The sequence below is a fragment of the Trachinotus anak genome, unplaced genomic scaffold (genome assembly GCF_046630095.1).
Source record: "Trachinotus anak isolate AG129_WGS33_773 ecotype Australia unplaced genomic scaffold, CSIRO_AGI_Tana_v1 ptg000007l, whole genome shotgun sequence".
NCBI classification, from domain to species: Eukaryota; Metazoa; Chordata; class Actinopteri; order Carangiformes; family Carangidae; genus Trachinotus; species Trachinotus anak.
The window spans coordinates 1,547,811-1,561,202 of NW_027273858.1; the positions used below are offsets into that span (position 1 = coordinate 1,547,811).

The 13,392-nt window shown below is 38.4% G+C and overlaps 1 long non-coding RNA gene across 4 annotated transcripts in view; it reads left to right on the forward strand.

Moving 5' to 3' along the window:
• LOC139622533 (uncharacterized) overlaps nucleotides 1–13,392 on the forward strand; it is a 118,661-nt gene that overhangs the window by 13,637 nt on the left and 91,632 nt on the right. Inside the window, exon 3 of one of the 4 annotated variants that reach the window (XR_011691299.1) lies at nucleotides 8,898–12,396. The exons of the other annotated variants lie outside the window; for them this stretch is intronic. This is a non-coding gene — a long non-coding RNA (uncharacterized lncRNA). Of the gene's footprint in view, nucleotides 1–8,897; nucleotides 12,397–13,392 lie in introns of those variants that run through there. 4 annotated transcript variants of the gene reach the window in all.

Genomic DNA, 13,392 nt, shown 5'->3' on the forward strand with positions numbered 1-13,392 from the left:
TGTTTATGGTGACATCATCAGGACTGTATTGTTTTACAATAATTTTTAATGAATTATTAAATTACACTTCTTTTGCTGCTACTTTACCTTATTGATGTTGCAGCGTTTTTACACTGCACGTTAATTAAGTGGACACAGCAGAGACTCTGCTGCATAGTGAGGCTGTGCTTGACATCATGTCTTTAAGTCATTTATGCTTTTTATTTTGCCATATGAAAATACAATGTGAGAAGTTACATTCCACATTCATGTTCATTTGTGGTTGTGATTTAGAAGAACAAATATTTGGTTAACAGGGTTAGATGACACCCACAGCTTTGGTGTTCACCCTTCAGCATCAAAGCAAAGCCTTGTCAGTTGTGAACAGACCTGTAAACACATAACCACTGTTTTCCCAGGTTGTGCTTCAGTGTGACAGGGGTGTCACAGTTATGCAGGTGTGCAGTGATGTGTTTCATGGATTGTTTGTTGAAATACTGTAAAAGAACCTCTCAACAGCAAAAATGCAAAAATACCAATCCCTCTGTCTGACTTGGGTGCATATATATTGTTATATGCATATATGTATATCTACATAACTGAGACCCATTTAGATGCAATATTGTGATGGGGTTGCATCCATGATGAACTTGAGAATGTGTTGTTGTCATGTGTCTGTATTCCAGGACACTGAACAAAATGGACTTTGTTAGAAACGTGTTCAGCAACTCAACTCTCTGACTCCTCAGCATGACTGCAGCACAGAGGAAAGTAGGAGGTAACAGAAAGAAGCGATGTACAGGAAGAGAGGTGTAATTTGTGTTTGAGGACATCCCCCCTGTCGTTCTCCTCTTCCCCTTAGTGAGTTCTGTGGAGATGATTCTCTGAAGTAAGAAAAAATCTGACCTACTCTTCTGTTTAAAAGAAAGTGTTTGAGAGAAGGGAATTCAATACACAAATGACCCCTTGAATAGGCCTCAGGTGAGAGATGATTACTTAGTATAAGTCCCCAAAGTATTATATTTTAATTGGCCTGGATTCTTGGTTGAGGTACTATATTTACTTGCATTAAGTCTTTGTAAGATGAGCGCACTGATGTGTTTTTAATTTACCTACATTTACTCAGTTTTGGTCCCTGATGGACAAGAGGTACGGTGACTGGATCCCAGGAAACGGCAACATTTACCTGGTTTGGGGATAGCAACATAACATTACATTACATTTACATTACATTTACTCATTTGGCAGATGCTTTTGTCCAAAGTGACTTACAAGTGAAGGACATCAGTAAATGTTAAGTACTACATCTATTTAATAAGTGCAAGGAGATTGTAGAAGGAAGTGCACCAAAGGCATTTTAAGATCTAGATCAAAAACTAAAAAGTTTACAAAAAGTTTCACTGCATTACATTTAGTAATTTGATTTGAATTAAACAGAAAGCAGGGGATGTAAGCAAAAATTATGTAAACTGACAGGTTATATTTGGATGAAATGTTTGTAGGGTAGAAATAAAACAAATCCCCCCCCTCCCCGTAACTTAAAATAAGTTGAACTGACTTGTCTGTGCACTGTAAAAAGAGGTCACTTCACACATAGCATTATCATACAACTGGTTTAATTTTAGGTCAGTCCCACTGTTCTTATTAACATCGCTTTGAGCAGCAGGCAGCTGACAAAGTTAGCAACAAGGTGGTGAGGGAAGTCAAATGGCTAACAGCTATAAGAGACAGACATTTTTCTCAGGAGTTAGTGGCGACCAAAAATAAAAGGAGAATGAAAATTTGACATACATTCATCAGGTAGACAGAAACAGGGATGGATGATAATTCTTTTGTGCTGGGTGTGTAAAATGCTGGATAACATGTCCGCTGTAAATTATTAAGGCAATAATATGCATATCAGAGGTGTATAGTTTCTGGTGCTGTTGTGTATTTCTTCCCCCAAATAGCCTCTGAAAAAATCAATTGATATAGGCTTAGAAAAACGTGACAAAACAGGGCGGTTCAGACAGTTACTTTTGCATTATGTTATATACTGTATCTGTTGTGGATTATGTTATATACTGTATCTGTTTACAGTACAGTACTTCTCGGATTACGTACAATCCCAGTTCACCTGAAAAAGAATTGGAACTTATGTTTTCTTCAAAATGAATATGCTCTAGTGTTTGAATATACTGCTGATGTCTGCAAGGTGTAAAACTGTGTTTGAGTCACATGATTTAAATATGATTTAAATAAATATTCAGTTTTTATTTTTTATATATATATATTTTTATTTCAAACGTGACAAGTGCATTAAAATGTGTCTGGGACGAACACAGAGAGACTGTATTTTATTAGTTTGGAAGAATTACCGTAATTTCCGGACTATAAGCCGCTACTTTTTTCACACGTTTTGATCCCTGCGGCTTAAACAACGATGCGGCTAATCTATAGATTTTTACGGGCTAACAGCCTCCAGGGGGCGAAAGTGACATTGAGAGCAACAACGAAAGAGAGACTGAGAAAGTGTGTGACGAAGTCATTCTGAGGCTGTTCAGTTCCGACACTGAAGATGACGACTTCAGTGGTTTTAGTGCGCAGGAGGAAGATGAAGATAGGGATCAGTGACTTTTCTGGTAGGCTAACGGCCTACGGCTGGTAGGCTGGTTATTTTTTTATTAACCAGTCGTGTTACTGCTGTGACTGCTTGTTACTGCCGTGTTACTGCCGTGTTACAGGCACTGTTCGGAAAAAAGCACTTATTAAAATAAAAATAAAAAAAATCTTTCTGTGTAAATATCCCATGTTACAACGTGGACACCTGCGGCTTATAAAGAGGTGCGGTCTATATATGTACAAATTCTTTTTTCTTTTTCAATTTAGTTGGTGCGGCTTATATTCAGGTGCGCTCAATAGTCCGGAAATTACGGTATACTATGCACTTTTGTTCACTTTCTCTTTAACCAAAAAAACACACACAATATATATGTAATCCATAAAAAATACAATCAGACCACAACAGGACTTTCACTTCCACACACTCTCACACTAAAGGTCAGTGTGTGACCTGTGTATAATGGGGCCGTGACTCCTCCAGCCGCAGTGGAGGACTCATCACTGCGCTCTGAGCTAAGTACACCTGACAGTGCTGGTTTCCTGTCAGTCTCTTTCTCTGCCTGTCTGTCTGTCTTTCTCTCTCTCTTTCTGCATACACACACACATTATCTTCACACTTACCATTTTCAGAAATCACATACACAGAGGCATCAACACAGCTTCATACATATAACACGCACAGAGACAAACATCAAAGACATCCACAGATGTTAAAAGTGAACGCATGATCACACGTGGAGACACACAGGGTATGGCCCATATACCAGAAGTCCTCTGGGAACAAGTTGTGCATGTGATTATCAGTGCTGCCTGATGCATGTGACTGGATAGAGATAGGCAGATCAATCTTTACCACCATCTAAGAGACGATCATACAACTGGAAATGGTTAAAGTTTTACAACAGACATCTTACAGTGGCTGCTCCTAAAATACTCTTTGGAAGTATTGATTTTACTCTGGATTGTATACTGTGGTAAAGTAGATACTATGGGTAGATGGATGGATTAGTGTTTGTGATTGGCTCTTGTGGCTAACTTGTTCAGTCATTACACAAATCTCCTAATGGAGGGAATTATTCCAATTCCGATACTACTATTGGAAATGCCTCTGATACTGCCTAAAATACTGGGTCAGGAATTGATCTGATACCACGTGATGTATTGATAAATTTAGTAGTTTTACACCCAGATAAAATGGCACTTTTCCTGGAAATCAATTTTTCTTTGTCACCCTAAAACAGTAACCTACACATGAAGTTGTGTTGTGCAGCCTGTGGTAACAACTACTATATAGAGGGAAAAAGAATTGATTTCTGGTAAATAGACCAATACTAGCTGTTGACCGAGGTCACTAATAGGCGGATCTTGGTTTGATTCAATCCAGACCCTCATCTATAATCTATAAATTATTAATAATTATCACATTTTGACAGTTTTTCTGTTTTTAATTGGCACAGCTTTTACGGCACTGGTCATGTGATGCTACTCAGTCAATCAATGCAACCTGAATCAATGAGTGAGATACGCACGGTGAGGGAAATGAGCTCTACAATGAAATTAGATTTTAACCATTTAAAATGGTAAAAAAAAAAAAAAAAAAAGAAAATCGATATGTGGCAGTCAAAGTTAATATTGTTGCAGGCTGCCACAAATAAATCAATGTATGTGAAACACTGTACTTAACATAATTAACTGATTTTATTTATTTTTTTGGCTGAAAAACCACCATTGGTCCATCAGATTGAATCAGTTCGATCTCTGGTTCCATTGTGATTGTGGTTAGCTTGTCACAAGATCATCAAACTTTGATTTGTTAAGTTTCAACAAAGTACCAGCACTTCTACTCGTAGAAAAACACTTTCACCCCCACTAAAAGAGGACCGAGGTGACAAGGAAACAAAAGGTGGCAGACAGGTTGACAGCAGAGAGATTTTTGCAAAAGAGGGAAAGGGAGAGAAGGCAGAGGAGAGTTGCTGTAGACTCGCTCTTGATGTTTGATATGGATGTGTTGTGATATTACACATTGTAAAACCTCACCTAGACAGAGCAGCTCCCTGGGGCTTCACATATCTGCTCTCCTCTGTCGGTCTGTTGATCTATTTCTGTTCATCTGCCTGTCTTCTTGTCTTTCTATTGTGTATGGAAGGTGAGTTTTATAAAGTCAGAAATCTCAGTATGTCACCAAAAAATTACTTAAATTATGGGCATTGATCCATAACCTCAACAAACCATTGTTATTTTCTTCCATAGGGCAGTAAAAATCTAATATTGATAAAACTCTATTGGCATGCCTGGATTAACAACTGATGATGATGAAGATAGTGCACAGATCAATATTTTATCATATCAAACCTGCTTGTTTCAGACTGTGTCATCTGGGTACATAATAAAAGTAAAGAGTTGTAAAGCTTTGTTTAAATATGTAATTTATCAATTATTCTAAAACCAGGCTATGCAGAGTCAAAACCCTAAGACAAAGCAATGAAACACAGTCAAACACACATTGTTTGAATATGGCTCTGATCTGGTTATAGTGTTCAAAACGAAACCCATTTTAATGTGTAGTTTAGTTATCTGTGTGTCTGCCAACAAAGCATCATCTCTTATCTTTCCTGGGACCACTGTAGGCTAACTGTGACGTTTGCCAGTCTCATGGCCAACACAGGCAAATGTAGGATGGGCATGTCAGTCTGGAAAAACATGCCTCATCTTCTGTAAACAGCTGGAACCTGTAGGGCTAAATACTGCGTAACCTTGAGGAGTTTGATGCCAGTGTTATGTATGTCTTCACCCCCGCAGTGAGCATAATTTAACTGATTCCCCCGGAGCACATTAGCAATGCACAGCGGGTCAGTTTGTTTGACCCAAGCCGTCAGACTAGCAGCATGTGGCAAAGAACCAGAGGAAAGACTCTCAGAGCAAAGACAACAAATGGCAGCCAGGAGTGATCTTTTCATCTGAGCAGAGAAAACCTGAGAGAGCGAGGGAGAGAACAGAGACAGAAATCAGACTGAAAAGGAAAAAGTCAAGAAAACAAAGTGGACGGGAAGCAAACAACATATCCTCTCATCTCCTGTTGAAAGGAAAAAAAGGTGATGGTACGAAGGAGTTAAGAGAGAGAAAAGAGGAAAAGAGAAGGACAGAGGAGTACTGACAAAACAGAATGAGGGATAAAAACGACAACAATCGGACAGAGGCAGAAACCAAGGCAGGGAAGACAGCAACAGACAATTTTATCTGAGCTTCAAAAGTGAAAACAAGTGACGAGAAAATAGAAAAAGGGGAAAAAGAGAGAATAAGAGTGACAGAAGACTGGAAGCAGCATGAAACAGAAACAGTAAAACAAATAACTTGTCATCTAATCTGTGATTCGCTCTGTATTTTGCAAAGGAGGTGCAAATAGGAAAGAGAAGTGAGGAAAGAGAAGATAGAGAAAAGAGGTAAGGAGAGGAAACATTATAGAGAGAAGAATTCATATACACATTCCAAATACATGATAAAAACTGGATTATTTTCTGTGTGCTTGTTACACTGGCTTTGTGAAGGCTGTTAAATTGGCAAAACCAATCCAGTTTACCCAGAAGATGATGGTTAATCTGAGCATAATCATGTTTATTCCTAAATTCCTGAACACCGACCTTTTGTGCAAGGAGGATTACATCTGAAAGCAACCATATTTGATTTCCTTGTAAGATGTACTGCTGCATCTAGCTGTCATTTCCTTTGTTGTGGGACAGGAGGCAATCAAGCCCCAATCATGGTTACAACAGACTTACCCAAGTCAACCTATGTAGTGTGTCATACTGTAATACTTGTTTCATCTGTTGCCATCGAATGATGTCCCAGCAGTAATGGTGTTTGCCCTCTGAAGCTCACTGAAGCAATCCCCAGAAAATCCCCTTTTTGTCATGGAGTGTTTGAAAAATACCTCCCAGTAGCTTTAAGGGACACCCCGCTGCATCATGAGAACTGAAATCAAGATCAGTTTGAAAGGCCAAATTAAAAATTACAATAATATTATTAAGATGTTAGTGTAATAACCAAAAGCAAGGCAGACTGAAAGAAAAGTGTTTTGTACCTAGTGGAATGAAAATAATTGTTTATGCTTTTGTCAGTCTCCCAAAAATGTAAATGTTTTACAGTGAGGAAAGACAAAAGATGCCACATGTCCACAACAAAGGACTGTTTTTTGTTATTTTCTTTTACTGTGACATAGACTAATCATTCCAGGTCTGAGGAGGTAGTTTAAAATTAGGTAGTTAAAAATATCTTTGGGGAAGATGAATAAAAAAGTGATGTTAAAATCATGTAAATGTCTTGCACTCTGACTCTGATGCTCTCCATCACCGGTCCCTTTCACTTCCACACAGACGAATTTATGGCGTATCGCTAGTAACATGAATTATTACTGCCTGCGACGAACAGGATATGATGTAACATTAATTTAGGAAACTTAAGAAATTGGACGTGTTTGGGTGCAAAAGAAACAATATTCTCCTGTTTGAACAGACACCAAATATCAGGGCTCCACCGCCTGACACACTCCTGCTATAGGGGAAAAAAAGAGACGCTCATTGGAGGAAACTATTTGAGGAAAATTGCTGATCTTTTCTCTCTTGGACAGCTTTGGTTGTGCCTTTCCCGTTGCACTGTGCTGATTACAATACAATGCCATTGCCTTGGCATAATGCAGCAATTGCAGTTATAAAGAAATATAGAAATGCACCAAGTGTAGTGCTTGTTAGAAAATAGCGTTTTCCATGAAGACGCTCGTCAGAGTTTGTGGAGAGCTGGAGGTGGCACGAAATTTGATGGAGGCAGCTGCCTCTATGCAGGAAAAACCCTGACCTTCCAAGGCTGAGTAAAAGGCTCTGAATGACACTTAGCTTCTCAGGGACTGTCAGCATAGAGATTAAGAAAAAAATAAATACATCTGCTTAAAGCCTCTTTAAATGTGTTGTTCCAAACAAGTCTCATTAGGGTGGAGAGAATATGAGCTACACTGAAATATCTTTTAAAGGTAGGATAAGTTTGTGCCAGTAATAAGGTTGGTTTAAAGCTTCAAGAATTAAGCTTGTCGTAAGGTGGAGTATTTCCTTGAATAAAGAATAATATTAACCATAATACTATTTTCAATTTACATACTGCACCCAAATCACATAATCTTCAAACAAAATATTCACTTTGATTGTTATGTTATGTGGATTACACCTAGCTCTGCATTGCTCTACAGTCCAGTGAAGGAAGCGTTGGATGTCATAGAACTTCCTCCAACTTGATTTTAGAATAATACAGGGTGAAGTTTGAAGAGCTCAATAAACTTTTCGATCACACTCTTTTCTTTCTTGGTTGCATGCCCACCAGTGTCAAACATCCCACCCATAACAGGATTTTTGATTCTGATCTCTCTTTGCATGGTAAAATGACAAATCAAGTTTCTACAAAAAGCAGAGCTTTAAATCTTGAGTCCAGTCACATTTCTAACATCGGATAGGCTGTTACTAATTTTTTAGCCCAGATCCAAAATAGGGCTTTTACTGTCATTACTCCCAAGCTACTGCACACAACTCCCTGCCTTAGGCTACTGAAGTTAGTATAATCTTTTAAATCATTTCTTCAAGCATACTTTTATGTGAATGCCTTTTTTGTAGTACATTTATTCTCTTTTATCAATCTGGGTTTACTTTTCAATTTCATTTAAGTCTCTGGTGTCCCATGTTTAATCCATTTTATCTCATATTCCCCTCTGTAGTTTTGTTTTTTGTAGTTTCGTAGTCATGTTTTTTCATCCCAGTCTCATTGCATGATAGTTGTTCGATTTATCTTGTTCCTGTAATGCACTTTGTGACTGTTGTGAAAAGAACTAATAAAAGCTTTGGTATTTAGTGAGACGTTTGATCTTTCTGGTTTTTTTTTTCCTGTTTCAGTGGTCCACTCTGATTCTCCATCACCTCTTGATTATGTTGGTAAAACCTTTGTTTCTGGAGCTTCTCAAGTAACCTTTTTTTTTCTCTTTATAGTGTTTAGGGAACGAAAAGCTAAAGCAATGTCAGGCTCTTCATGCTTTTTAAGGTGACAAGTGATTTTAAATTGGGGTCTCTTGCAAACAGTAATTTCTTTGGTGCAAGAAGAGTCTTTGGGGTTTGATGCAGTCTTAATTGTTGCCCTCTCATCAGAAGAATGAGACCGTTACAGTTGTTCTCTTAAGATTTGGAAGCCTCTGAGTATTGCTTGTAATGGGGCCATGACCAGAGCTGGGTGAACTAACAGTCTGTCTTTCTCTCTGTTTGTCTGTCTATCTATTTCACTTGCACTAGAAAGTGGTCAGATGTGTTTAAAGGATGGAATATAGGAAACTACCACTGATGGACTGACTGACTGTGAGTTCATGTGAATTTCCATGCAGCTATGGCTGTTGCCTAGTAAATTGATAGAGCTGAACAGTCTGCACAGGAACATCTCAACTGCCATAAACAAATGTTCTGACTGAGGTAGCCAGGTAGGCACAAGGACAAAGGGGAAAGACTTCCTGAGCAAGGCGAAGAAAGACAATTCTTAGGAGAAACAAAATTCCACCAACTGGTGGACGTCCTCTCCCAAAAATGTCAGAATGTTTTTGGAGAGGACTCATCTGCCTTTACTGGTTTGGTCAGTGTGGAAAGTGGCTGTACCAACAAGTGCTGGCACATTTAAAAAAAAAAAAAAAAAAAAAAGTAGAATTACCGCTATTGCATGTGTCTGCCAACTAGTCAAGTCAAAGCCGCTTCACAGTAAAGTCGACCTTTGAGAGTCTGGGTATAAAATGTCATTGTGTAATTTTGTTTAATTTTATTCTATTAGATATTTGTGTTAAATGTTGATAAATTTAACTACCTGATATACAAGAACACCATGCAGTGTATAACATCATTGTTCTGAACTGATGATTCATTTGTTCACCTTTTACAAATAACTCTAACAAGAAATCAGTTTTGGTAAATTAACAAGCAGGACATTTACCAGTAGTGTGTTCCATTTCAGATGAAATTAAAAAGTGGTTATTTGTGTAATTTAGACCTTTACTTAGACCTAACACTAAATTTGATGGTTTAATGTATTCCCATGTAAAACACCTCTCCCTAAAATATCAAGAGAACAATTAAAACATTAACCTAAGCCAAACTATTTGTTAGGCAACCAAACACGGCTTCATGGTCTTTATTTTCAAAGTGCAACATCTTGCAAACACATGGAATGTTCTTCTACAGTTAAACTCACAAAGGCCACCCACATGTTTACCCACGGGTACATTTGGAATGAAATTTTTATTTTTGCTTGTCAGCATGGACTCTCTTCTACAATAAGCTGCAGATTTGCATTTAAATGTCCGTAACTTTACCTGCATTTTTTAACTTGAAGATGTAGAAAACTATTAGAGTTAATTGAGGGATTATGTGATGTAAGTATGTGAGTGGCATTAAAACACTCATATTTGAAATGAAAAACTTACCTTTAAATGTGTTAATTATTCTTCCTTCTCTGCCCTCAATGATATGGTCCATGGCTTCCTGCTCAGGAGTCTTTCCACTCCTCCTCTCTGTCATTTTTGTGGAAGTAATTTCTAGAAAACATGCTGAGTATCAAGTACTAAACCCATCTAAACTAAACCCTGTAACATGTCAAGCACACTTTCAACTACCCTTTCCACCGTTATCTTTGGCAAAATCTAAATGCTTGCGTTATGCTGACAGAGCCTAGCATGTTCCAAAAATTATTTTATACAGTGAAAGGGTTAGGGTTAGGGTTAGAAAGAAACTAAGTAAGTAACTTTTGTTTTTCAAGTTTTTTTTCACTGTTTTTTTTCTCACAAAATCAGCAGTTTCAGAAATACTCAAACCAGCCTGTCAGCCACCGACAATCATCAGTCACGGTCAAAGTCACTGAGATCATGATTTGCCCCCATTCTGATGTTTGATGTGAACATTAAACGAGGCTCCTGACCTGTATCTGCATCTGATTGTATGCATTGCACTGCTGCCACTTGGTTAAAAATCTTTTCTTTTCTGTCATCTCTCTTCTGCCTGTTTTTTTTCTCATCTCATCTCATCTCATCTCATCTCATCTCATCTCATCTCATGCTGTCCTCTGTTTTTTTGTTTCTTCTTTCTCTTTTCTTCTCACATTCTTTGTTTGCATACTGTTTTCTCACTCTCTTTCTCCTTCCCTCCTTCTGTCTGTGCTCTAATCTAACTGTCAGTCATCTTGTCATGGTGGTTCCAAGGTCTCATTTCCTGGGCAGGAATCCATTAGTAGAGGGCTGCTCTGCTATTACCTGCCGAATTACCAGGCTGTCCCTGACAATTAGTTTGGAGACAGGGGACACTGGGCTGCGGTGGACACAGCCATCCTGACAAACTGGCACCCAGCCAGACACTCACACAGAGGGCTAAGAAATACAGGGCTTTTTGACTAACATGCATTATGTCTCCTGTTCCTCCACAATTGTTAGGGAAGTTTAACAAAAGTCACAGGTCATTATCATGGTGTCAAGCATATTAGTATTTCCAAAAGGAAAATGAATTATTGTAATCTTTGACTGGGCAGTTCCCTTTTATCAGTGCTGGCGGCGGGGCCTGTGAATAGCCATGTCAGCCGGTCGGTTGTTAGTCGGTCTATTCATCCTACACTTTGGTTCAGGAGAACTCACACTGGTTGATTAGATTGCAGTAAAATTTAGCATGGCTGTTTATAATGCTTCACAGGTGATTCCCAGTAATATGAGTGCCCACCAGGGTACAATTTAATCTACAAGCTGTTATTTTGAAATCCAATGGCAACATTTTTCAGTATTTTATAAGACTAATAATTGATCATTTATAACGTTAAAATGCTCATAATGTAAACCTTTATGGAGACAGGTTTAGTGTAAACATATAACTGCAGGGTTGTTGGTTAAGTTCTCCATATGTAATAAAATACGCAGGTGAAATTAAATGAATGCTTCTTTTTAATGGTCTTTAATTGACAATGTTGGAGAAATAACCCCAAAACCCTTCCCCTTCCTTTGTTGTCCAGACTACACCATCACTAAAAGCAATCTTACCAAAGCAGTTGTGATTTTTTTTTGGAAGCAGATTGTTGCAATGTCATTACATCTGTTGCTCCCCAACTTTTGATTTCCATTCTATCTCAGTCTTGTTCTGCCAACATTGCCCGTAACCTTTGATATCAATTCTCTAAGAGTAATGTGTTGATTGCTTGTTTTCTCTGGTGTGAGGTGAGATATTTTTATAAGCCCTTGAGGTTTCTTGTATGTCACCTGCACAAATTAGATTCTCATCTTGCTTTGCTTTTTTCTCTGTTGTGTTTTGTCATTATCAGTTTTTGTTCTTTTAAATTATTTTGCTTCTACGAATCATATTGTTCATATCAGTGGAGCTCTCTTAAAATTATGCTATGGGTATCCATTTTAATATTCCTTCAAAGTGTTTGTGGTACCTGAACCAATTTTTATGAAAAGGGTTCATTTCAAAGTATGATTAAAATGACCCTGTTGATGCCATGAGGCTTGGTGTGGGGATTTTTCACAGAAACTGTATTAAAAACTAAGGCATTGTTTTGCTAGGATTTAACAAAGGACTCCAATAAATTGCATTATAGGAAATTTAGGATTCACTGTTTTTGGAGCTTCACCCATACAAGTGACAGAAACTCAGGATATATTGACATCTTCTACATTAATTTCACATTTTTTTTCTTATGCATTTCCTCCAAATGTTTGACCCTTTCAGAAGTGCAAGGCTAAATCCAGTATTTGGTACCTTACAGTGACCTTGTAAATCAAACCTCAAGGGCTCTGAGGCGTGCAGGGAAGATTGTAGCTGACTCCTCCCACCCTGGACACAAACTCTTTGAGACACTCCCCTCTGGCAGGAGGCTGCGGTCCTTCAGGACCAAAACCTCTCGCCACAAAAATAGCTTCTTCCCATCTGCTATTAGCCTCATCAACAAGGCTAGAGAGCCCCACTGTTGCTGATCAATTGCACCAATCACCAGAAAAAATTCCTTGTATGTGAAAACATACTTGGCAATAAAACTGATTCTGATTCTGATTCTGATTTCCCCTCACAGCTCAGCTTCTGTCCTTTACATCAGTTTAACCTGTTGGATGTGCAGAGAAAGGCCTCTGCCCATTTGTGCATATAAACCTCAATGGTGATTAATGCATAATGATTCTGGGCCGTCATTACAAACCGCTGGCGTGAACAAAAATTTTTTACTGTCCTGTTTATGTGTGCTGTACCTATTTTGTCTCTGAAGGCATGGCTGTGCGTTATCAGTGCATCCACCAGCAGTCACTGTTGGCCCAAGCCTCTGCTGCTCTTTTTGGGGACACCTCTCAACTCACAGCAGCAGCTCCCTCTGGACTCCTTCAGTACACTCAAACAGGAACGAATGAGGTGTGGCTGGAAGTGCTGTTTATTTTACCGTGTAATTTTAACGTGTACCACACATTTGGAGAATTCACAAACTGTCCAATACGCTAATTGTTGTTACTGTGCTATGCAGTCCCATCCTCACAAGGAGAGCGAGGCGGCACGAACAGGCAGCCATCCATATTTAGCCACACTTTCAGATTCATAAAACAACTCTACACTTAACAGAATGAGATCGTAAATCTCTAAGGCCAAAAACATGTTTTCATTGGACACTAATCTCATCAATTCAGTCTGATGGTGTGATAATTACCAACGTTGCTTATAAAGTTAACAAATGAGCAACACTCTTTCCTTGAATATAAAATTGTGTGAAGTGCACATTATAGGCTAAATT